This window comes from Triturus cristatus, chromosome 9, assembly GCF_964204655.1.
Source record: "Triturus cristatus chromosome 9, aTriCri1.1, whole genome shotgun sequence".
Classification (NCBI taxonomy): domain Eukaryota; kingdom Metazoa; phylum Chordata; class Amphibia; order Caudata; family Salamandridae; genus Triturus; species Triturus cristatus.
In genome coordinates this window covers 829,704,850-829,728,873 of record NC_140592.1, presented here as the reverse complement: position 1 = coordinate 829,728,873, position 24,024 = coordinate 829,704,850, and positions in this window count along the sequence as shown.

Below are 24,024 nucleotides of genomic sequence, written 5' to 3'. Positions count from 1 at the left end.
ACGAACAATGATAACTAATAGAAAACTAGTTACTGACATAATACTGACACTAGGTAATACTTATTTATATGCAAGACATACTATATATACTGCTAAACAGTACAGATACACTGCTGAAACAGTGCAGACCGGATTTGTGTACCCAAACCCGTCTTGACCGGCACAGACTATGTGCACGTTAAATGCCTCCCCGGTAATGGTACTCACCGGGTAGCTCTGAATGGAAGGCCTCCGAACGGAACTGAAACTGGACCGGACTGGACTCGACTCGACTGGACTCGGAACTTCGGAACCTGGTGGGTCTCTGTATACCTCGGATCTTGCTCTCTCAGCTAGGCTCTGGTCGGGATACTTCGCACTTCTCACCGCCTCGTCTGGGTGTTGATCGCAGCCTCAGTCACCCCCGCTCGGCCGGAGGGAGATACAGGAAATCCTGCGGGTACGCGTTTTTGTCCGTTCAGCTGTGGCAGGAGACCGGGCCTGCAACGCACCGCCGGCGCGTGAGATGAGAAAGTGTCCCTATTCGGGCGCCAATTTATGTGGTAAATATTTCGTTACCGGTACTATTTTTTATGCGGTAAAGTCTTAGTGAGAATAACTCAGTAAAAATAAGAGGCAGAATCCGTGGTATTAGAGGTTTAAAAAGGCTTTATTCCTATACAAAGGAATACAATTCGAATTGTGGGCCTTCTATTCCATCACCACGAAAGTTCAGGAAGGAAGGGAGCCTATATTATTGACAGATGAGCAGTTTTATAGGAAATGCATTACAGTGAAACAGATGCAGGAGGCGTAACAGCTGATAATACAGAAAAACTGTGCATACGTAACTAATAGAGGCGTAAACATGGGTGTAACTAAATACGTCATTAAACATGATGTCACAAGTGGGTGGATCCATAGGAGAATCCTGCAATGTCAGTAGAAATATTCGGCAGAGATGCGCGCGCAGCCGCATGACGTGTGATTGACGTGCAACTAGAGAGTGAAGGGGACTTGACATTTAGCTCTACATGTGGAGACAGAAGTCTGGGGTTATGTCAACCTAATCCCAAATCATATCTAATATCCTATGTTTAAAGAACTGTGTTATCCAAAAGGAAAGGTCTCTAGGATAGAATCTATTCTATACTGACTGTTAGTGCGTGTACAAGCGTCTAAGTGTCTACACTAGATGCGAGGGGGTAGGAATATTCCATGGTAACGGGACTATGAATTACTTGCACGAGGACAGCGAGGCCTGGCCCCTTTGCACGGTAGCTGGAGGAATGTTTACCTAAACTGCTAGACAGGAATGCATCGGATGAGGAGCGAAGGAGATAATCTCGAAGGTGAAATACAGTTTTTGGCAGGCGATAGGCTGGATCAGGCACCGTTAGCCGCGCAGGGAGTAGGACAAAGTTCATGGTCACAGATGCAGGCTCAGACTGGAGCTTTCAGAGGCAGAAGGCAAGAAAAGGCTTGATGACAGAATTCAGGGCCTACTCGCCTGAATCTGTAAAATGTGGAAAGTGAACCACATAAAGTCGGTGGCCTTTCATACTTAGGAATGGAATATCTGACCCATTCATGGCGGATCTGAAAGAGGACATGTTGACGGTGGACGCACATATATTTGCGTCTTCAAAACTGGAACTGGAGGGAACATACATGTACTTATAGCATGTACATGGAGCCGTTGGGGTCTACGATAGGGGACATAACTGATCACAAAATTCACATTCCAATGAGAACATGGTTCTCATTCTCAACAAAACTTTCACCATCATACATTTGTCATTTACCAACCCAGGCGTCCTTTGACCCATGAAACACATCGGAAGATTCCTTTCACCCACCCAGGCAGGCATTCTTTCACCCATACACTTTCACCCACCCAGGCAGGCATCCTTCCACCTTTCATCCATCCTTCACAAACCCATGCATCCTATCAACCACCTATAGTATATGCATACTTTCACCCACACATCCTTCCCTTCCAGTCATATTACATTTCACCTGTCCTTCCATCCTTATTTCCCTTTACCATCAGCCCATCAAAGTCAAACTCTTCATGAAACTATCTCTGCTGAGTTGAAGATAGAAGCCACCATTAGTTACTCAACTACTGCTGTATATGCTAAGTAAATAGGGGTGTGTTCACAAGTATCAACACCCTTGCAGTGAGTATATAATTCATTGTCAATAAGCTTGCTGCCCCTACCGCTGCTGCATCTGCTAATTGACTGATGCCGCCGTCACTGCTTGCCCCGGCTAGGAAAAACATTACACATTTTTTAAATGCCAGATATGCCTCCCCCTATTTATTTATTTTTATAGCAAAATTGAAAATAGACCACACACATCACTACAATTCTGATACAGACAGTCTCTTCTATCAAAAATATCAGGTTGGAAATTTTACTGGTGACAATTTTTGAAAAGCCTCTCAAGGCAACCTGTAAAGGACTGGAGTGTTTAGAGATTTTGATGAAACTGAGTTTTTTTTAAAGAAATAAGAGTGGACAAATGGACATATGGTCTTGGGTGGCAAATGCAATAGGGCTGTCCTCCTCACACTTCCTTCCAGCAATGGTGCACGGTAATCAGTTCACTACCAACTGCTGCTAAGAATACTAGGCCTAGCTAATAAGAAGAAGACACAACTTTGGGGTGTCCAACGTGACCATGGCCACTCTCTCATTTTACTGATGGAGCATGAGAAAGTAAAAGAAATCCTTCTCATATCAACAAAAATGCTTAGAATTCCTTACTTGGGCATGCAATCTGCATGGCAGAGTAGTATACTAGTAGTAGTAGTAGTACTTGACCATGACCAATGGGTTCTCTGACTTTTAAAATGCCACCACTAGGTAGTCCATAATATATAAATGGGGAGAGGAAACACTGATTGAAAAATCAGCAGAGAAAGGAAGCTACAGACAGACTAGTGCAGAGACAGTTTGAGGTCAAATGTAGACACTAGGAATACAGAAAATAAGTAAAAAGGATAATGAAGGGATAACAAGAATTTATAAATGGATAGATTGAAGAGGATTATGGAAACAAGTCGGAAATGTGTAGAAATAAATAAATAATTCAAAATAAAGAGCGGTAAAAGTTAGGGAAATGTATATTAATTTTTACAACAGGAGGACTTACTTGGGCCAGCAGAGCCATCGGCTGAGGAACGTTCTTCAGACTGGGAGGCACCTCCAGGTCCCTCACCCACCTTAGATAACCTCTTACTGCTCCTGGATGCTGATGTAAGACAAAGACAAAATACATTGGTAGTAAATAAATAAACTCTCCAAAAAGATTTTTTGACCAGAAAAGGCAATTGCAATAACATTGAACTTTCATAAAAGTAGACTAGTGTCGGGGGCGTGGTCTGGCACCAGCCAAGATGGCAGTGTAGTGCGAGGGCTCCGCCCAGGCCTCTGAATAGGGCCGCAAGGTCCTAACCAAATCCGGTAGCTGTAGCACTAAAACAGCCAATGAGGACCCCAGAGCAATGTCCCAGGGCTGAAGGATCGAAGTTGTGCCAGGGGAAACGTTTATTCGAGAGCAGCAGCTAAGGGCCTGTTCACTCAATAGACTCAGCAGGCCGCGGCGACGTGGGGCGGAGTCACGTAGCCGCAGTGCCTGGGCTTGGATCGTGTGGCCTGGTGCCAGAGAAATCGAGGACCGCAGTGCTGGACTCGGCATCGGAGCCAACCTTGGACTCAACAACACTGCCTAAGAGAGGATGCAACTGCCAGTGACGGCCTCCCATGAGATTACACGCATCTGAAGTGGCCAAGCTGAAGCCGAGAGGGTGCAAGGTCACACTAGACGGCAAGATGAACCAGCATATCTCCCGGGATCGGAGTCAAGGCAACCGGTGGGGGCAGTGAGACATAACAGGCCCACGGGCGTGGATTATGAGCCCCGACTATCATTCCAGGAGGACTGGGCCCTGGGTTTTGGCCTGCTAGCAAGAAGGGGAGACCTGGGATACAAATAAAGCTGGGAAGCATTGGATCCGGTGAGGGTCCACATCAGTGACATCAAGTGGCAGGGGCACTACCTCCCGAAGCAACCTGGGCAATTGGTGGCGATAGTGCAGTGAGTCGGCCTTCTTACCCATCAACTGGGACATTATAGATTGAGGAGTGGACCTGAGGTCCAGGAGTGATGCGGGACAGAGGGGCCCGGGACTACAGATACTACTGGGCTGACGAGTGAGTTGAGAGATCCAAACCCCATGGTTCCCCCGATGGCTGGGCAGCGAGAGGCCTAACCACCCTCTGGGGAACTGGGTGGTGAGTTGGGACTGACACTGGAGGGCCACCCCCTGGTGATAGCAACAAACAGGAGGCAACAGCACCGGCAAGGACACAGATATCCCATTGCATTTACACTTGCTGGAGGGGCCTGTGAGTCTGGGAAGAGATTCTCCGATAATTGAGTCCCAGCCTGTGAGAAATCCCAACGGTAGGGTTGGAGCACAGTGGGACACACACGGCAGTCGCACCGTACCAACAGCGGTGGACCCGACAATGACGAAGCCGAAGGGCGTTCCACCCTGGGTGCAATCCAATAACTTGGACAAGTTATTGGATTGTACGTGGTCCTGCGAATATTGACGTCCGAGGATGGAGCACCTGCGATAGGGAGGCATCAGCTGAACCTTCCCTTGGAGCAAATACTACCTTCCCTTGGAGCAAATATGTCGGCCATCCAGGCTCTGGGTACGACCCTGGAGACAAAACTAGGTAAGATCACGATTGAAATGAATATGATGAGAGCGGATATGCACAAGACCTCGGAGCGAGTCACCACGGTGGAAACTAACATTGGGGAGTTACAATCTACAACGTGCAAATTGGAAGAGCGTGTACAAAAACTGACACACCAACACAAACAAATGACCCTGAGGTGGAAGGACCAGTTGGGGAGGGCCCGCCGCAACAACATCAGAGTGGTGCTCTTTCCAGCTAAATTCACAGTAATTGATAAGGACAAATCCTGGTACTTTACTACCCCAGCGGAGGCTCAGCACTGGTTGGAGGTGGGTGCCCCCTGACACGCAGTCTACTCAGTGAAGAGAACTGGCGGGGACGCAGGAACCGAGATCTAGAGTCCCAGACTCGACAAACAGAGGACAAGAGGTCAAAGACATGATCCAGAGGTTCTCTTTCCAGAGCCCTACAGTCGGAGGGGCGAATCATGAAAAGTAACAGACACTGGCTGATCCTGAGAGACTGAGCATAAGGCCCATGACGGGCCTCAGGTATAGATTGAGGCCTACCGGGTGGGTGATGAGGCCTGTGGCAACAGACGATCACGTATGATATCCCGTCTCGATGGGGCATTGACTTGATTAATACACCGACACTGAGGTGCCAATTACGATCCGGTAAAAAATGTCCCCGTACGACTCGTATCCGGTCTTTTTACCGTACGAATCGTGCAAGTGCCGTACAAACTGCCAATTACGATTCGCATGGGAAAAAGACCATACGAATCGCATTGGGAATTATTCCCCACACGTCCTTGTGTCGGAAAATGTGTCCGACACGTCCTCGGACGATTTACCGTACAAATGTGAAAAGTGTAGTCCGACCGCGGAATCAAGATCCATCCCGTGCATCCGATGTTACAACCGTATGGAAAAAACACCGTCCGCACCGAACTCCCATAGCAACCATGGAGACATGTGCCCGCATACGCGCCAAACACTCCCCCCAGCCCTCCCGTGTACGTGTCGTACCCCACCCGTGTATGTACACCCGTGTACGTGTCGTACTCCCCGTGTATGTACACCCGTGTACGTGTCATACCCCCCGTGTACGTTCGTGTCATACCCCCGTGTATGTACACCCGTGTATGTGTCGTACCCCCGTGCATGTACACCCGTGTACGTTAGAGTCGTACCCCCCCGTGCATGTACACCCATGTACGTTAGAGTCATACCCCCCATGTATGTACACCCGTGTACGTGTCGTACCCCCCGTGTATGTACACCCATGCACGTGTCGTACCCCCCGTGTATGCACACCCGTGCACGTGTTGTACCCCCCGTGTACGTTCGTGTCATACCCCCCGTGTATGTACACCCGTGTACATGTCGTACCCCCCGTGCATGTACACCCGTGTACGTTAGAGTCGTACCCCCCGTGCATGTACACCCGTGTATGTTAGAGTCGTACCCCCCCATGTATGTACACCCGTGTACGTGTCGGACCCCCGTGTATGTACACCCGTGTACGTGTCGTACCCCACTGGTGTATGTACACCCGTGTACATGTCATACCCCCCGTGTATGTACACCCGTGTATGTGTCGTACCCCCCCTGTATGTACACCCGTTTACGCGTCGTACCCCCGTGTACGTTCGTGTCGTACCCCTCCGTGTATGTCCACCCGTGTACGTGTCGTACCCCCCGTGCATGTACACCCGTGTACGTTAGAGTCGTACCCCCCATGCATGTACACCCGTGTACGTTAGAGTCGTACCCCCGTGTATGTACACCCGTGTACGTGTCGTACCCCCCGTGTATGTACACCCGTGTACGTGTCGTACCCCCCCTGTATGTACACCCGTGTACGTTAGAGTCGTACCCCCACCCACGTATGCATGGAGCGTACCCCCACCCCAACATTCTAAGTACGGAGCGCACCCCAGGCCCCAACATCACCACCTTCACACAACATCGCGCATGTACGAGTCGTACCAAGCCACACACAAGGACAGCACTGTACAACAAAATGGCCCATGTACACACCGTACACACGCTAAAAACGCACGTACACAACCAGGACAAACCAAAACGACACAAGAATACACCATTCGAATGGCACAAAGCCACAAAACATGTCCAACAACCACTAAAACAACACATTCACTGACCTGCAACTGCTAAAAACAAAAACAGAGACCCAAAACACAACCACTCCTTATAACACACCCACCCAAAGTTCAAACACAGCCACACCCACCAATGGACTAATAAAAAGGGCCCACACACACAAACCATGAGCCTTTGCAACAGACTCACTGCTGCCAGACCCCACAGACAACCTACAGCACTGTACTAGAAGCTTTACCACACCTTACACTTGCACACCTTCACACACACACCTTCACAAACACCCCCTCATCACATTCACACACACACCTGCACAACCACACACACACACCCACAACCATCCACACCCCCCCGCCATCCACACCCACACCCCTCACCATGCCCACTAACAAGAATCCAAAGTTCACTAGCCGAGAGTTGGAGGTCCTTGTCGATGAAATCCTCAGAGTCGAGCCACACCTCTTTGGAACATTGGTCAGACAGACCAGCACTTCAGCAAAAACAGCCATGTGGCAGACGATCGTCGATGCTGTGAATGCTGTTGCGGACACCAGAAGGAACAAGCAGGAATGCCAAGCCAGGTGGTACGATCTGCGGAGGAGGGTCCGAGCCAAGATGACCGATGAACACAACCAGGCCAACGTCACTGGAGGAGGGCCGGCCCGCAGACCCGTACACTACCATCCCTGGGAGGAGAGGGTGAAGGCCATACTGCCGGTGGTGGCAGTGGACGGAGTAGATGGACTCCGAGAGCCGGGTGCGTACACAAACAACTCACCTCACATGGGGGGAACGTCATCCACAACCAAACTCACAAACAGGCACGCAACCACCCCAAGCTATTGCATGACTCAACCACACTCCATGAACACGCACATGCCACTGGCGCCACCATGCCCCATGCACCCAGCTGGACAATGTCAAGTCACAGGCCACAGAAGACACCAACACATGACACGGTAAGCCGGATGGCGGGAGGGTGGGCCCAAAAAAGCACATAGTGCAACTCAGAAGCAGACAACAATGCCCCCTGCCCATATGGCCTAGGTCACAGCCAGACAAACAGTGTGTCCCAACACAGGAATGACTTGCCAGCAAATGGCGGACGCCTTGCATCAACACATGGGGGTGACGGCACGTTCTTGCACATGACAGCAGCTAATGAACAGCCAACACTGTGAAAGAGTGGCAGCACACACCACCACAGCAGCAGTGCAGACACAGACACTACACCCAATGGGTGCCTGGAGATCAGAAACAAACTCACATCAACAATCCAAGGGCCATTCAGAGATCTGCTAACAGTGTGTGCCCAGGAAGCTGGGCTGAGGTGACAGAGGGTGACACACAGAGGGAGGGAGAGGGGGACAGAGAGGGAGGGAGACACAGGGAGACGGACAGAGGCAGGAGGCTGACACACAGAGGGAGGGAGAGGGGGACAGAGAGGGAGGGAGACACAGGGAGACGGACAGAGGGAGGAGGCTGACACACAGAGGGAGGGAGAGGGGGACAGAGAGCGGGAGGGAGACACAGGGAGAGCAAATCAGCCTTGTGGTGTGTGGGAATGTCTGCTCGTCAGCAGGTGGACGGCGTGCATGTAGTCAAGGGTGGCCAGTGCCAGAACCCCCCCCTCTCCTCCATGGCAAACACAGGGCCATGTCACAACCTGTGCACGAGCACATCGACAGCTACCTGCATCATATAAGTGTGTGGAACAACTCCATGTGCCCACGTACAGTGCTACACGGAAGGCGCCAATGCACGGCTAGCCACACCTGCCCACTCCACTGCTAACTGCAGTCACACTTGACGCAGCAAGTAAGACTGTGCCACACATAGGTACAGTTGCCAAAGCTGTGCCCAAGGGACATACCCATGCACAAGTGCACTGTGAGTGGAATGCAAGACATAACCAAATTCCCAGAGGAAATGTTCCAACTTTGAAACGAATGAAACATGGATGTTGCATGGAACAAAATTAACATTGTCTCTCTCACACACAGATCAACGTCGTGGATCCCCCCCAACACTGGGGGGGAAGACTCACAGGACCCGGCTCAGCGGGATGAAGGAGCCACCGGCAGCGACGACTCTCACCACTCTGTGGACGAACCCGACCCCGACCAACCTGGCCCCTCTGGTGTCCAACGACCTGCAGCACCTGCGTCAGGTACAACCGGGCCAACCACCACCCCCACTCCTGCCACATCCCAGGAGACACCCAGGATCCCTGCCCCACCACCACAAAGCAGCCAGGCTGGCCAGGAGGGACACGGTGTCCCGGGCACCCAGGAGGAGGCAGGCGACAACGCCAATGACACCCCTCAGGGGTCCCGGAGACCCGATGTGCCTGCAAGGGCAGGCCAGGTGCAAGTGGGCAGGGGTGGTGGAGTGGAGGACGGCGGAGGCGCCAGCCTGACCAGTTGGTTGGGGAACCGGTATATTCCCATGTCCGAAACATCCTGGACACATACCGGCAGGACACCACGGGCATGGCCCAGGTTGTGTCCATCCTCAAGGACATCAAGACCCAGCAGGCCCAGCAACATGCGGAGCAACATGCCTGTCTACAGCAACACCAACGGCGGATGGAGGACAGACAGGCTGAGCTCGTGACGGTGTTCACGGGAATTCACAGTACACTCCGTCGGATGGCCGACAACATGGGCAACCCTCCCTGTGCCATCAGGCGTAGAACATCACCACCCACAGGGAGGGATCAGGAGGAGGAGGAGGAAACATCCGATGGAGCATCCCAAACATCGTCACGGCCTGCTTCTGAGGGTCCCCGCAGGAGGGCGGGTCGTCCACGTAAAAGACCGTGAGGGTTGGCGCTACAGCACCATCTCCCAGGACACCTGGCCTGGCACCTGGCCCACTGGAGCAACAGCAGCATAGCATCAAAAGACATTCTCTGCCACATGGCCTTGCTGGTCACTGTCTGACCAATGTTGACAAAGACTGTGGCATCGACTCTGAGGATTTCAAATGGCAAGGACACCAACTCCCCTAGTGAACTTTGGATTCCACACACCCGGAAAGCCCCTCATGTCAACCCCCCCCCCCACTAAAATAAAAAGTCACACCATGAAGAGAAGATGCCTACTGGTTGCATTATTACCTTACATGTGTCTTGTAAAGTCTAACCATGCCTGAGTTCTCATTTGACTTCAACCATCCACACCCTGGGGCCTGAATCTGGCACAGGACACACGGGTCACAGTGTATTAGGCAAGACAGACATGGAGCACCATACACACCCATGATGGGCCCAACCAGCTGAGGGGGGGCGCACAACCGTGCCGACAGACATATTGAGTACAGCGACAGCCATGCGCAGAGGTCAGGGATCATGTGGAGTGTCCTGGGGGGCACCCAGGTATGTGTGGACAGGTGGCAGAACCATGTCCTGCAAGCTTGAGTCAGGTGGATGCAGAGAATGGTGTCCTGGCCAACGTTGGATGCATGGGGATGGCACATGTCACAATACCCACACAGTCATGGACATCATGCACAATACACAGTCTAATCCCACACAAACAGCTTGCATCTTGCTACTCTACACATAGACACATAGCCACTATCACGGTAAACCATGCCAGACATGCCGTATGCCCCATGGCAACACACCAGCATTGACTGAGAAGAGGCACCTTGGAGGCATAGGGACACCTTTATTAGTCATGTATTTGGGATTGCAGAGCCAACTCGGAGTACACATGAACAGGTCATGTGGAGTAACATGTGGGTCCAACACTGGCACCCCCCTTCTGCACCACAAATGCGTGATATCCATGGAACTGGCACACAAGTGTCGGCTAACAGCTAAACACCCCCTGCTGCTCACGGAGAGCCTGCCATACACCATTGAACCGCTGATGTGGAAGTCCCACACCATGTCAAGCCAATGCAAACCGTATGTGTCCGAGGGAAGTGTAACACACATTGATGCCATCATCACATTCCACAATCCCATCACTGATGACTGTCAACAAGTCTGACCATCTATTCAGGTGTACCCATCTGCATGTCATGTGTACCATGGTGATGCGACATGTCTGCAGAGGAACCAAACATTGACAGGGGCAGTGTGCATACATCGTGAACAACTGCCACACCCAATACACCCCTGTTGCATCCCCTACCCTAAGGAGACTTCCAAACTTGTCCGTGCGTGTAACGCTGAGTCAGCACACGATGACGTGTCCATGAGGAATAGCAGTGCCACAACAATGCAAGCAGCAGACGGCATGCGCAAGTACCTGGGGAAGAGAGACACACAAGAAGTCAGCCACAAAAAGCACAGCCACTTGCATGTGCATGTACTCGACACATGTATGGATGACAACATGCTAGGTCACAATTATGACTGGGGAAATACACTCATCACTGGCACCATCACTCCAGTGACACATCCACACACACCTCTGACTCACGTGCCATACATGCAGATGGACACACACATCGCAACACATGCCACATGGGGACCAATGCGTGCACACTCAGACACTGGTACTCACCACTAATCAAAGAAGTCGCGTATGAGCCGAGTCCGGATGTCCTCTTGCGGCTCCACATCCTCCACATCACTAGCCCCATTGCCAAGCCCTTCGTCCTCCACGGGTGGATGGTCCTGATCATCTTGATCTAGGATGAGTGGCACAGCTTTCTCAACTGCCATGTTGTGCAGCATGCAGCAGACCATGAAGATTTTGCAGACCTTCGCCGGGGCATATGGGAGGGCGCCGCCGGCCTTGTGGAGGCATCGGAATCGGCTCTTCAGGAGGCCAAATGTCCTCTCTATCACTCGCCTTGTCCGGCCATGGGCGGTGTTGTAGCGGAGCTGGGCTGGCGTGATGGGGTTGCGGAGAGGTGTGATCAGCCATGGCATGTTTGGATAGCCAGCGTCCCCTACATGGAGAGCACATGGACATAAGTAGGACAGGAGAAGCGGTCATGCTGGAAGTCTACGCAAAATACAGGACAGACAGAGTGTACCCACCAACAACACATGCTCGTTCGTTGCGCAGCTGCGTCATCATTTCAGGCACCCTGCTACGCCTCATGATGTAGGCATCGTGTGCTGATCCTGGAAAACCAGCACAGACATGTGAAATCACCATGTTGGATAGACACACCACAAGGGCATTGATGGAGTGGTAGTGCTTGCGATTCCTGTACGCTACCTCCTGTGCCTGTGGTGGTACCAAAGCCACACGTGTCCCATCTATGGACCCAATGACATGGGGCATCCCTCCCAGGGCATAGAATCCACGCTTGACCCCAGTCAACATTTCAGGGGTTGGGAAATGGATGAAGTCATCCAGGTGAAGCAACATGGCCTCTAAGAAATCATGCAGCACACGGCAGAACATGCTCTGGGACATGCCACCAACATGAGCTATGGTATTTTGAAAGGTACCCGTGGCCAGAAAATGTAGGGCTGCCATTACCTTCAGCTTGGGTGTCAGTGTCGTAGGATACCTGTGCAGCGGTTGCAGGTGTGGTGCCAGTCTCGCCGTCAACTCCAGAATCAACCGTTGGGGGAAGCGGTAGCACCGGATACAGTCATTCTCCCGCATGGCAGCCAAGTCCGGAATTGGTCGGGGAAGAGGCGGCGCTCTGCAGTAATTTGGAAGTGACAAGGAAGAGTGAGTGCACTACAACAAAAATGTATATGTACTGAGCACATGTTAATCTGTCAATACACATATGCTACATACGGAGTCAGGTATGTGCTACATGCCCTGGACACGTATGGCTGCCAGGTGACACTCCTACCAAGACTAGGCCTGGGTGGTAAATTCCGTTCCGCTCACGGAATTTGCGGAATTTGGGTAATTTCGCGTTCCGCGGAGAACGCGAAATTGCCCAAAATTCTGCTTTCCGCGACTTCGCGAAATTTTTTGCTTGTTTGCGTTCTCAAAATGCGCGTTCGCGAGATATTTCTCCCCGAGCACGCAAACAGCGATTGTGAACAGGAAAAAAGCATCGCGAACAAGCAATTCCGCGTGTTCGCGGAATTTCTGCGTGTTCGCGTAGATTTTTTACCGTTTCGCGGAGATTTGCGTAACGCGATTACGCAAATTCCGCCCACCCCTAACCAAGACCCAGCTACACATGGAGATTGTGAAGCTCCACATGCCACGGCATGGGACTAGCTGTGTCCCAGTGTAAGTGAACAGCCAGACGCAACACAGGAGTGACATACATCCACACATCAGCAGAAGTAGGATGTCGATTGCAGAGACTGGTAGCGGAACACTAGAGCCACAGGTCACATGACAGTACACTAGGACAGGCCACACACCTTGCCATGAAGGTGTACATGTGATGACTCACCACACATTCATACAGAGGATGGAGACATGTCCTTGTTACGCTACTCTGTGTCCCATGCATACATACGCACCTCACATCGGGTACCACATGTGGCCTGGTGTGCGGAACAGTGTGCCATGTCAATCTACACACAGACACATGTTGGTTGCTGCAACAGCTGATGCTTTTGAGGGAGCACCAACATCAACCCAATGTGAACCACCCACACATACATGACATAGTCACAAGGTGCACCGTGGGTAGTGACCTGTCTGGTGTGGTAACCCCTGTAGCGGGCATCAGGGGACACTTGCGTGTGTTGTTGACTGTGCCATGCCAGTGACGCTCATCCCAAGTGTGCAGTACGACATGCAAAGGAGTCAAGGGCATGCCCGGAACACATTGCATCGTCACACATAACATCTGTACACATCTCATCATACATCTGGTGCCTTCTCGACTCAGGAGTGAGTTGCCACATCACAGCCTTTCACACCTGTGCCCCACACATGTAGTACTGCCCAGACAATGGCTTGATGTCCATCCATGGACAAGTATGTCAGCCCTATTCCTTCCTGTGTGCTGCCTGTCACCACTGTGATGTGTGAAAGGCACCGTACTTTCGCAAAGAGGGCCTGTGTACATTCCCTATCACCATGGGAGTGCTGCTGTATGTGTACCCATAGTGATAGTGAGCGTACGCAGGCGTGTACGGGCCGTACCACTATGGGTGTTCTCGCGTATGCGTACTCATAGTGGTACGGCCCGTACACACGCCTGTACGCTGTCTATCACTATGGGCGTTCTCGCGTATGCGTACTCATAGTGGTACGGCCCGTACACACGCCTGTACGCTCACTATCACTATGGGTGTTCTCGGGTATGCTACTCATAGTGATAGTGAGCGTACAGGCGTGTGTACGGGCCGTACCACTATGAGTACGCATACGCGAGAACACCCATAGTGATAGTCAGCGTACAGGTGTGTGTCCGGTCCGTACAACTATGAGTACGCATACGCGAGAACACCCATAGTGATAGTCAGCGTACAGGCGTGTGTACGGGCCGTACAACTATGAGTACGCATACGCGAGAACACCCATAGTGATAGTCAGCGTACAGGCGTGTGTACGGGCCGTACCACTATGAGTATGCATACGCGAGAACACCCATAGTGATAGTCAGCGTACAGGCGTGTGTCCGGTCCGTACAACTATGAGTACGCATACGCGAGAACACCCATAGTGATAGTCAGCGTACAGGCGTGTGTCTGGTCCGTACAACTATGAGTACGCATACGCGAGAACACCCATAGTGATAGTCAGCGTACAGGCGTGTGTACGGGCCGTACCACTATGAGTACGCATACGCGAGAACACCCATAGTGATAGTCAGCGTACAGGCGTGTGTCCGGTCCGTACAACTATGAGTACGCATACGCGAGAACACCCATAGTGATAGTCAGCGTACAGGCGTGTGTACGGGCCGTACAACTATGAGTACGCATACGCGAGAACACCCATAGTGATAGTCAGCGTACAGGCGTGTGTACGGGCCATACCACTATGAGTACGCATACGCGAGAACACCCATAGTGATAGTCAGCGTACAGGCGTGTGTCCGGTCCGTACAACTATGAGTACGCATACGCGAGAACACCCATAGTGATAGTCAGCGTACAGGCGTGTGTCTGGTCCGTACAACTATGAGTACGCATACGCGAGAACACCCATAGTGATAGTCAGCGTACAGGCGTGTGTACGGGCCGTACCACTATGAGTACGCATACGCGAGAACACCCATAGTGATAGTCAGCGTACAGGCGTGTGTCTGGTCCGTACAACTATGAGTACGCATACGCGAGAACACCCATAGTGATAGTCAGCGTACAGGCGTGTGTACGGGCCGTACAACTATGAGTACGCATACGCGAGAACACCCATAGTGATAGTCAGCGTACAGGCGTGTGTACAGGCCGTACCACTATGAGTACGCATACGTGAGAACACCCATAGTGATAGTCAGCGTACAGGCGTGTGTCCGGTCCGTACAACTATGAGTACGCATACGCGAGAACACCCATAGTGATAGTCAGCGTACAGGCGTGTGTACGGGCCGTACCACTATGAGTATGCATACGCGAGAACACCCATAGTGATACGGAGCGTACACACGCCTGTACGGGCCGTTGCTATGCATATGGGGTGCCCTAGGGTCCCGGAACGCACCGTACCTGTGTGTGAAGCTCAAAATTACATAGGGGACACATGAGGGACAAGTATAAAGGCCTACATGCATGCTGGTTGTCATGGAGACCAAGTTTAAAATTTGAATATTTGGAAGCAGGTGCACAGCAGTAGTCAGTTTGAATGAATCTACTTTGTTGCAATGTGCTTCAGGAGTTGACATCATGCTGAAGAAAAAAAGCACAATGAGAACCGGAGGAAACATAGGATGCAAATGTGAGTGACCAATCACTCTGTACTCCTGTGCATAAAACAGGCCAGCAAGGCAGATATAAGGCAGCCAGGTCCCATGAGCGAGCACTTGCCTGCACATCTTTGTATTCCACGACCCAGCTGCTGCTACTGATTCCCTGGAACCATGTCAAGGTCTGTGGAGAGGTCACAGCCCTTCACCCTGGAGGAGAACCTGGCTTTGCTGGATGTGATCCTCCCACAGTACCCCATGCTGTATGGGCGACCAGGGTATCAGGTGAGTGCAGAGTCCACTGGCACAGACTGTGTCCCTTTTTTGTGACTGTGACTTCTGGCATTGTGTCCAGGTGTGGCACTCATGCTATGTACTGTAGGGGGGGTCCCGAGGGGGGAATGCCTGATGTCTCCCAGCCAGAGCATGCTGTGGTGCATGTCTGCCGTCCTCACTTGCATTGTGTTTACTGTGACAATCACTGCATGGTGCATGCCACATTCTGCCTGTCTTACCCTCCTGGGAATGTAGCCTCTACAGTCCTCATGTGATTATGTGGTCAGCCCAGTGTGACAGGTGACTGTACCCACAGATGTGTGTTAGTTCTGTGTACCTGTGCTGAGAGTGTCCACATGATGTGGGCGTACCCTGGACATCGGTGTGTGTGTAAGTCCCCTGTCATGTGGGTGGGTGCATATGTGGGGTGTGGCACCCGGGCTGCATGAGGGATGGATATACCCTGCCCATGTGATGTGAGCAGGGAGCAGTGCTCTATGTCTGATGTGCAGAGACAGCCCCACACCTGTGAGCCACCGTCTAGTGGCACATGTGCAGAGTTAGTTTTGTCGCAGCATTTGGCAATGGAAGGTGAATGTCCTGTGCCTGTGTGTGTCTGTGTACTCTGCTGCGGTAGCGTCAGTGGCCTGTGGCATGTGACTGCTTAGAGGTGCTGCACATTATCCTGGTGTACCTTGTGATGCACAGTGTGAGCCTGGATCATTGATTGTGTAGTTGCCCTCATTCCACCTGTGTACTTTCAATGGCACGTACTGCTTTTGCCCTTCCCCAGAGGATGATGTCCCTATGACAAAGGTGCAATGTGTTGGATGCATACTATGCCTTGTTGTACACAGCACATTTGCTCTAATATGTCTCTCTGTGACATGTGCCTGGTGTATTGATGTAGTGTCACTTGTTCATCCTCACAGGTGGGCGCCTCTGCCAAGGAGCAGATATGGCTGACCGCCGTCAGGGCCGTGAGGAGTGCGGATGGTCGGAAGCGGCGCCTGTCCCAGGTGAGGAAACGCTGGCAGGATATCCGGTGCTGGACGCGGAGGATCGCACGGGTCCTGCTGGGGGACTCACCTGAGACCCATAAGAACCGGGGGCGCCGCTGTCTGACCCACATCCACAAGCGTGTGCTGGCGGTGGTATTTCCAGACTTGGAGAGGCGCTTACAGGAGAAGCAGCAGCAGGAAGGGGGTAGGTACATGTGTGTTTGTTGTGTGTCACCAGCATTTGTAAGTGCACAGTTGCATGGATTCACTGCCAGGTTTTAAAGGTGCTGTGCAGATCCAGTTACCCACAGTATAGCTGTGCTCTCCTGCCTCCCTTCCCCTCCTTGCAATGTGTTCCCTGGTCTGTGTGTAGTCACTCCTTCACAAGGTTATCTAGGCTGGCACTTTCTCCACGTGAACTATGCCTGTAGCATCATGTGTGGGGGTGGTGTGTAACAGGTTTTGGGACCTTGCCTGTGCCCTGTCCAGTTCAGTACATGTGGGTTCCATGTCAGTTGGCACTGATGCTGAGTCCAGACATGGGAGTTAGTCTCTCAAGTGTCATGCCTTACAGCGCGCATGTCCTATGTTGTGGCCTGTGACATGATGTGCATGAGTGTGCGATACGCATAGTGCAGGGATGGTGGCGTGTGTTGCAGTCATTCCCATTCAGCACCATGGAGTTGTGTGGCCACTACTGTCCCCTGGGGCATATTTTCCTAGGTGTCATGTGTGTCATCACAAAACGTGGACACTCTCAGTGTCTACAGCATAGGTTGTGCTCTGTGCCATTGTCCCCTGGCACCATGTATTTTGACGTGAAATGTAGTACAAGTGTCCACTGGACAGCCTGACCTGATTTCCCTTGTTCATAGTCACAGTGGCCAGTGCCTGTGTGTCTTGTTACAATCATCTGATGATGGCCATTAGTACATGATTCTTTGGACAGGCGCACCTTGGGAATTTGGCGTCCAATCTTGCATTTATGCAGCCCCTGTGTATTTCACCCAGACTAAGAGATGTAAGTGCTTCCTGTGTCTCAACAAATTGTCTCATGTAGGGGGTGGTTGGTGCGGGCAAAGCCTACATGTCAAAACCTGAAATATCCTTGCTAGGTCTGGCCAGTGTGTGATGTTTGTCTGGACATACACTCAAGGTGCAGTGAGACAGTCATGTTGGCCATGTTTTCAGTATTACCTATGCAGCATGCGCCTCAAGTTCATGGATATGGTCCCTGCTCATCCCTATTTTCGGCAACGCTGTGTGGTGCAGATGCAGTGCTGGATTGTCCCCAGGGCCTGGCTCCTATGTCAGACTCCATTTCATGTCATTCGCAATTGTGTCATGCTCTCCATGGATTTTCAGTGGCATGGTGGGTCTACCAACTGTGTGTTGCATGCCCTACATCTGTACCTTGTTTTGTAGATGTTAATGATCTTTCTTTTCAGGCTATGCACTGTAACCTATGTAGATTGGACTCATGTGACATATGTATACAGGTGTGTGATTAATTGCTGTCTCTTCACCTTGCCCACAGCATCGTCGGGGGACACGGAGGGAGACATGAGCACAGACGGAGCGGAGGGACCAAGCACCAGTGCCAGCGTTGACATCGTGGCTGGCACATTGAGTGGTACTGAGGCGGAGGAGAGTGAGGCCGAGGACCTGTCCACTGGCACGACTGAATATGAAGCTGACGGGTCCGAGGATGATCTCTCCGAGTGGGCGGAGGCTGCACCAGCAGCTGACAGCGGCACAACATCGCACCCCGCCCCCTCCATTGCCATCAGCCGCCTCCCACTTGCTCGTGTCCCTTCCCAGCGTGCCCGGTCACCACATCTCTCCTTCCTGCCAGGCACCACACCCCCTGCCCCTGTCTCCACTGCTGCCGCCAATGCTGAGTCTGTGGACATCCAGCGGCAGTTGCAGGTTGGCCAGGCTGCGATCCTTAATGTCCTCCATGGCCACAGCCAAGTGCTGCACAACATGGAGGCATACTTGGAGGGCATTTTTTCATCGCAGGCTGACCAACGCTAAGTTGCTGAGGTCCATAGACTCAACACTGACTGCAGCAGTGGGTCTCCTGCAGCGCTACGTCCCTCCCCCTACCCCTGCCCCATCCACACTTCCCACTCCCATGCCTGTCCCACGTACACCCAGACGTACGCATGCACACACCACAACAGACACAGGCACCACACCAGCAGGGAAGGTCATACGCACACCTCCTGGCATGAACACACAGGGTGAAGTAGGCACACCCACTGGGTCAGGGGGCAAACGCAAGTCATGCAGCCAGAGTGGGAGTCCGCATTCCACCCAATCCACTCCCTCCAAATCCCCTCCCCTCAGCTCTCCTGGCCACATATCCGGCAAGGACTCCTTCATGGCCGCTCTGTCCCTGAGCCCCACTGTGACACCACCCCGCAAGCGGTCAAGGGAGTCCCCGGTCAGGGTGGTTGTGTCCCCCCCTGTCCACACCCTCCCCCAGTGGCGCTGCAACCCATCCCTCCGCCCCCCTCCCTCCTTGGGGCCTGTGGTTCCTTCGGGTGCAGGGGAGACGCTGGAGGACCTTGCTAAGGTGTGCAGCGAGATCCTGGCTTCCACTTTTGGCCCTGCCCCACCCCCTGTGGTGGAGTCCTCCATCCCTGCACCCACGACGCCTAACCTTCGCCCTCATGTCCCTGCGGTGCCTGGTACTTCCCCCCACATGATGCCCTCCCCGCTGTGGAAGACGAAGGAGTCTGACTGTGCAGGCAAGCTAGGGGACACGCGTCCCACTGTGTCCCCCATCCAGCTGTGACTCATGGACTGCCCTATGGGCTTTGTAAATATTGAACTTTATCCACTCACAAATGTTTTCGTAATGCTGAATAAAGCCAATTTTTTTTGCCTTAGATCACTACAGCTCTTGTGGTATTGCTGTTGGTTGGGCTGCTACATGATTTTGGGGGTGAACATGTGTTGGGTGTGTGGGAAATTTAGTAGTGTGCTGGTCATAGTGGGGACCCTGGTATCTGTGTGCCATCACAAGGTGTTAGCTAAGTGTCTTTGCTCATGTAAGCAGTTACTGCATGGTGAAATTGTCCCAAGGTGTGTTCCTTCCTCTGTGTACCCTGACATCTTCCCTGCAGGGTGTTTCCACTATGTGGTGCTGAGCTGTGTCTACATCAGCTGGGGGTGTGACGGACTCCTTCAACTTTGCACAGGCATGCAGAGTGATGTCTCCACCTGCATCATTCGTGGCATCCTTGGTGATCACTGTACTTGTGTATGTAGTCTGTTGACATGACTTCATGTGGACATGTTCCCTTTTAGGCTGTATGCATGTGTATACTCCCAGCCTCGCACACATGTGGTACATGTACTGCGGGGTCTTTGTGCACCTGACTGACATTTGTGGGCATAGGATCTGTGGGTACTCCACCCTTTTCTTTGCAGGGGCACTGCTGTGAGTGACAGGCACCCACCCCTCCTGTGTCTGGGCACTGCTGGGAGGACTCTGCACACACCCCTCCTGTGTCTGGGCACTGCTGGGAGGACTCTGCACCCACCCCTCCTGTCTCTGGGCACTGCTGGGAGTGATGGGCACCCACCCCTCCTGTCTCTGGGCACTGCTGGGAGTGATGGGCACCCACCCCTCCTGTGTCTGGGCACTGCTGGGAGGACTCTGCACCCACCCCTCCTGTCTCTGGGCACTGCTGGGAGTGATGGGCACCCACCCCTCCTGTCTCTGGGCACTGCTGGGAGTGATGGGCACCCACCCCTCCTGTGTCTGGGCACTGCTGGGAGGACTCTGCACCCACCCCTCCTGTCTCTGGGCACTGCTGGGAGTGATGGGCACCCACCCCTCCTGTGTCTGGGCACTGCTGGGAGGACTCTGCACACACCCCTCCTGTGTCTGGGCACTGCTGGGAGTGTTAGGCATCCACCCCTCCTGTGTCTGGGCACTGCTGGGAGGACTCTGCACCCACCCCTCCTGTGTCTGGGCACTGCTGGGAGTGTTAGGCATCCACCCCTCCTGTGTCTGGGCACTGCTGGGAGGACTCTGCACCCACCCCTCCTGCGTCTGGGCACTGCTGGGAGGACTCTGCACCCACCCCACCTGTGTCTGGGCACTGCTGGGAGGACTCTGCACCCACCCCTCCTGTGTCTGGGCACTGCTGGGAGGACTCTGCACCTACCCCTCCTGTGTCTGGGCACTGCTGGGAGGGATGGGCACCCACCCCTCCTGTGTCTGGGCACTGCTGGGAGTGATAGGCACCCACCCCTCCTGTGTCTGGGCACTGCTGGGAGGACTCTGCACACACCCCTCCTGTGTCTGGGCACTGCTGGGAGGACTCTGCACCCACCCCTCCTGTCTCTGGGCACTGCTGGGAGTGATGGGCACCCACCCCTCCTGTGTCTGGGCACTGCTGGGAGGACTCTGCACCCACCCCTCCTGTCTCTGGGCACTGCTAGGAGTGATGGGCACCCACCCCTTCTTTCTCTGGGCACTGCGGGGAGTGATGGGCACCCACCCCTCCTGTGTCTGGGCACTGCTGGGAGTGATGGGCACCCACCCCTCCTGTGTCTGGGCACTGCTGGGAGTGATGGGCACCCACCCCTCCTGTCTCTGGGCACTGCTGGGAGTGATGGGCACCCACCCCTCCTGTGTCTGGGCACTGCTGGGAGTGATGGGCACCCACCCCTCCTGTGTCTGGGCACTGCTGGGAGGACTCTGCACCCACCCCTACTGTGTCTGGGCACTGCTGGGAGGACTCTGCACACACCCCTCCTATTTCACGATATGTACGCTTAGGACATACACGGGTGTGGGTTAGCTCCATGCATACGAGGTGGGGGTACGTGTCGTACTTACACTGTTGGGGTGGGGGTACGGTCCGTACATACACGGTTGGGGTGGGGGTACGCTCCATACGTACGCGGGTGAGGGTACGGGTCGTACTTACACTGTTGGGGTGGGGGGTATGCTCCATACGTCCGCGGGTGAGGGTACGGGTTGTACTTACACTGGTGGGGTGGGGGGTACACTCCATACGTCCACGGGTGAGGGTACGGGTCGTACTTACACTGTTGGGGTGGGGGGTACGCGCCATACGTCCGCTGCTGAGGTTACGGGTCGTACATACACGGTTGGGGTGGGGGTACGCTCCATACGTACGCGGGTGAGGGTACGGTTCGTACTTCCACTGTTGGGGTTGGGGGTACGCTCCATGCATACGGGGGTGGTGGTACGGTCCGTACATACACTGTTGGGGTGGGGGTACGCTCCATGCATACGCGGGTGAGGGTACGGGTCGTACATACACGGTTGGGGTGGAGGTACGCTCCATGCATACGCGGGTGAGGGTACGGGTCGTACTTACACTGTTGGGGTGGGGGGTACGCTCCATACGTCTGCGGGTGAGGGTACGGGTCGTACTTACACTGTTGGGGTGGGGGTACGCTCCATGCATACGGGGTGGGGGTACGGTCCATACATACACTGTTGGGGTGGGGGTACGCTCCATGAATACGCGGGTGAGGGTACGGGTCGTACTTACACTGTTGGGGTGGGGGGTACGCTCCATACGTCCGCGGGTGAGGGTAAGGGTCGTACTTACACTGTTGGGGTGGGGGTACGCTCCATGCATACGGGGGTGGGGGTACAGTCCGTACATATCCGTCCCCACGCTATGTAATGCTTGTGCGGGCCGTACCCAGGTCTTTGCCACGTGGGTACAGCCGTCCCGCCATTGTTGGGATGACGTAGGTGTGGGCGGGGTACGACTCGTACCCACGCTCTTAAGGCGTGGGTACGGGACGTACCTGTAATGTTGTGTTGTCGGTTCGCGTCGTCAAGCACTTCTGTTGTGGCGGACGCTGGCTTTGCTGGACACGCCCCCACCCCCTCGTATCGACCAGGGCCTGGGGGTCAGGTATGTCCAGAGCATGTGTGCTGTGTGAGTTTGGTGGGGGTTTTGTGGCCTGCCCCTGGTCCTGCCCCCCCCTCTCCCCCCTCCCTTTGTTGTTCTGTCCTTCTGCGGCGTCTGCGTCCGAACCTGTAGAGGAGGTCGACTGCTATGAGGGCCGGGATGACACGTAGGTTCGGGTCCATGTCTGTCCGTCGCGTACAGGTACTCCTTGTTCGCGTCGCCCTGATTTCCCGGCAGTTTTTGGCAGCCGGAAAATATTCACCGTGCGGGATGACGTCGGTGCAAATCGTAATTCCTGGTTCGTGAATGGCAGGCTGCGTGCGTCCCGAGGTCACGTCGGCGCTTTCCCGGATCGCATTTGTATGTTTATTTTCGTCGGTCGGGGTTTTGTACGATTCGTACGGAAATGGAGTTTCCGTGCGAATCGTAATTCCATGTTTGTAAGTTTTGACGACCGGGTACGCGTCGGACGGAGAATAGGCTCCGTCCGACGGTTCGTACCCGGTTTTTACAGGATCGTGATCGGCACCTGAATGTTCTGGGGCTAGAATAGGGGCCGGGGGGGTTCTGAGTGGTGGTGTCAGCCAGCCCACGCTAGTTAAATGTTTTCTTGGGTGACAGGCACTCTGCTAATTAGAATGTGGGTAGTTCTAGAACTACAAGGTAGGGTAGCAGGAAGGGGGGAGTTAGTTGGGGGATTTTCACTTATTATGTCGTCAGTTGGGTAGTTAATGCTTCAGAAATAGCATTCCGTCAAATGTGGCTTGTGACCCGAGACCTCATGCTTTGCACTGCTGTGCAGGGGGGTTGGGACATGGTCGGTGGGTGGAGATAGAAGGTGGGGAAGGGACTCCCAGATGGCTGCACGACAAGCTAGAGAGTTGACGATTCTCTCTTGTAATGTGAATGGTCTGGGAGATAAGATAAAACATACTATGGTGCTACAATACTTGCACAGGCACTCGCCAGACATAGTGCTCCTGCAAGAGACACACATCAAAGGTAATAATCATCTAAAAATAAAAAATAAAAAAAGTACATTAGTATCACGGATATTCTATTCCGAATTTCCGAAGCCTACCTAGCAAGCTTATTCCAAAGACTTTTGAATTACTAATAATTGCAAAAAAGATGTTTGTTTCTATGTTCCAATCTCATTCACAATCATTCTCAACCTCCTTTGATGGCCAATTCACTAAGTCTGCATTTTGTCTTTAAATGCATAGGTGGACACATGCATACACCA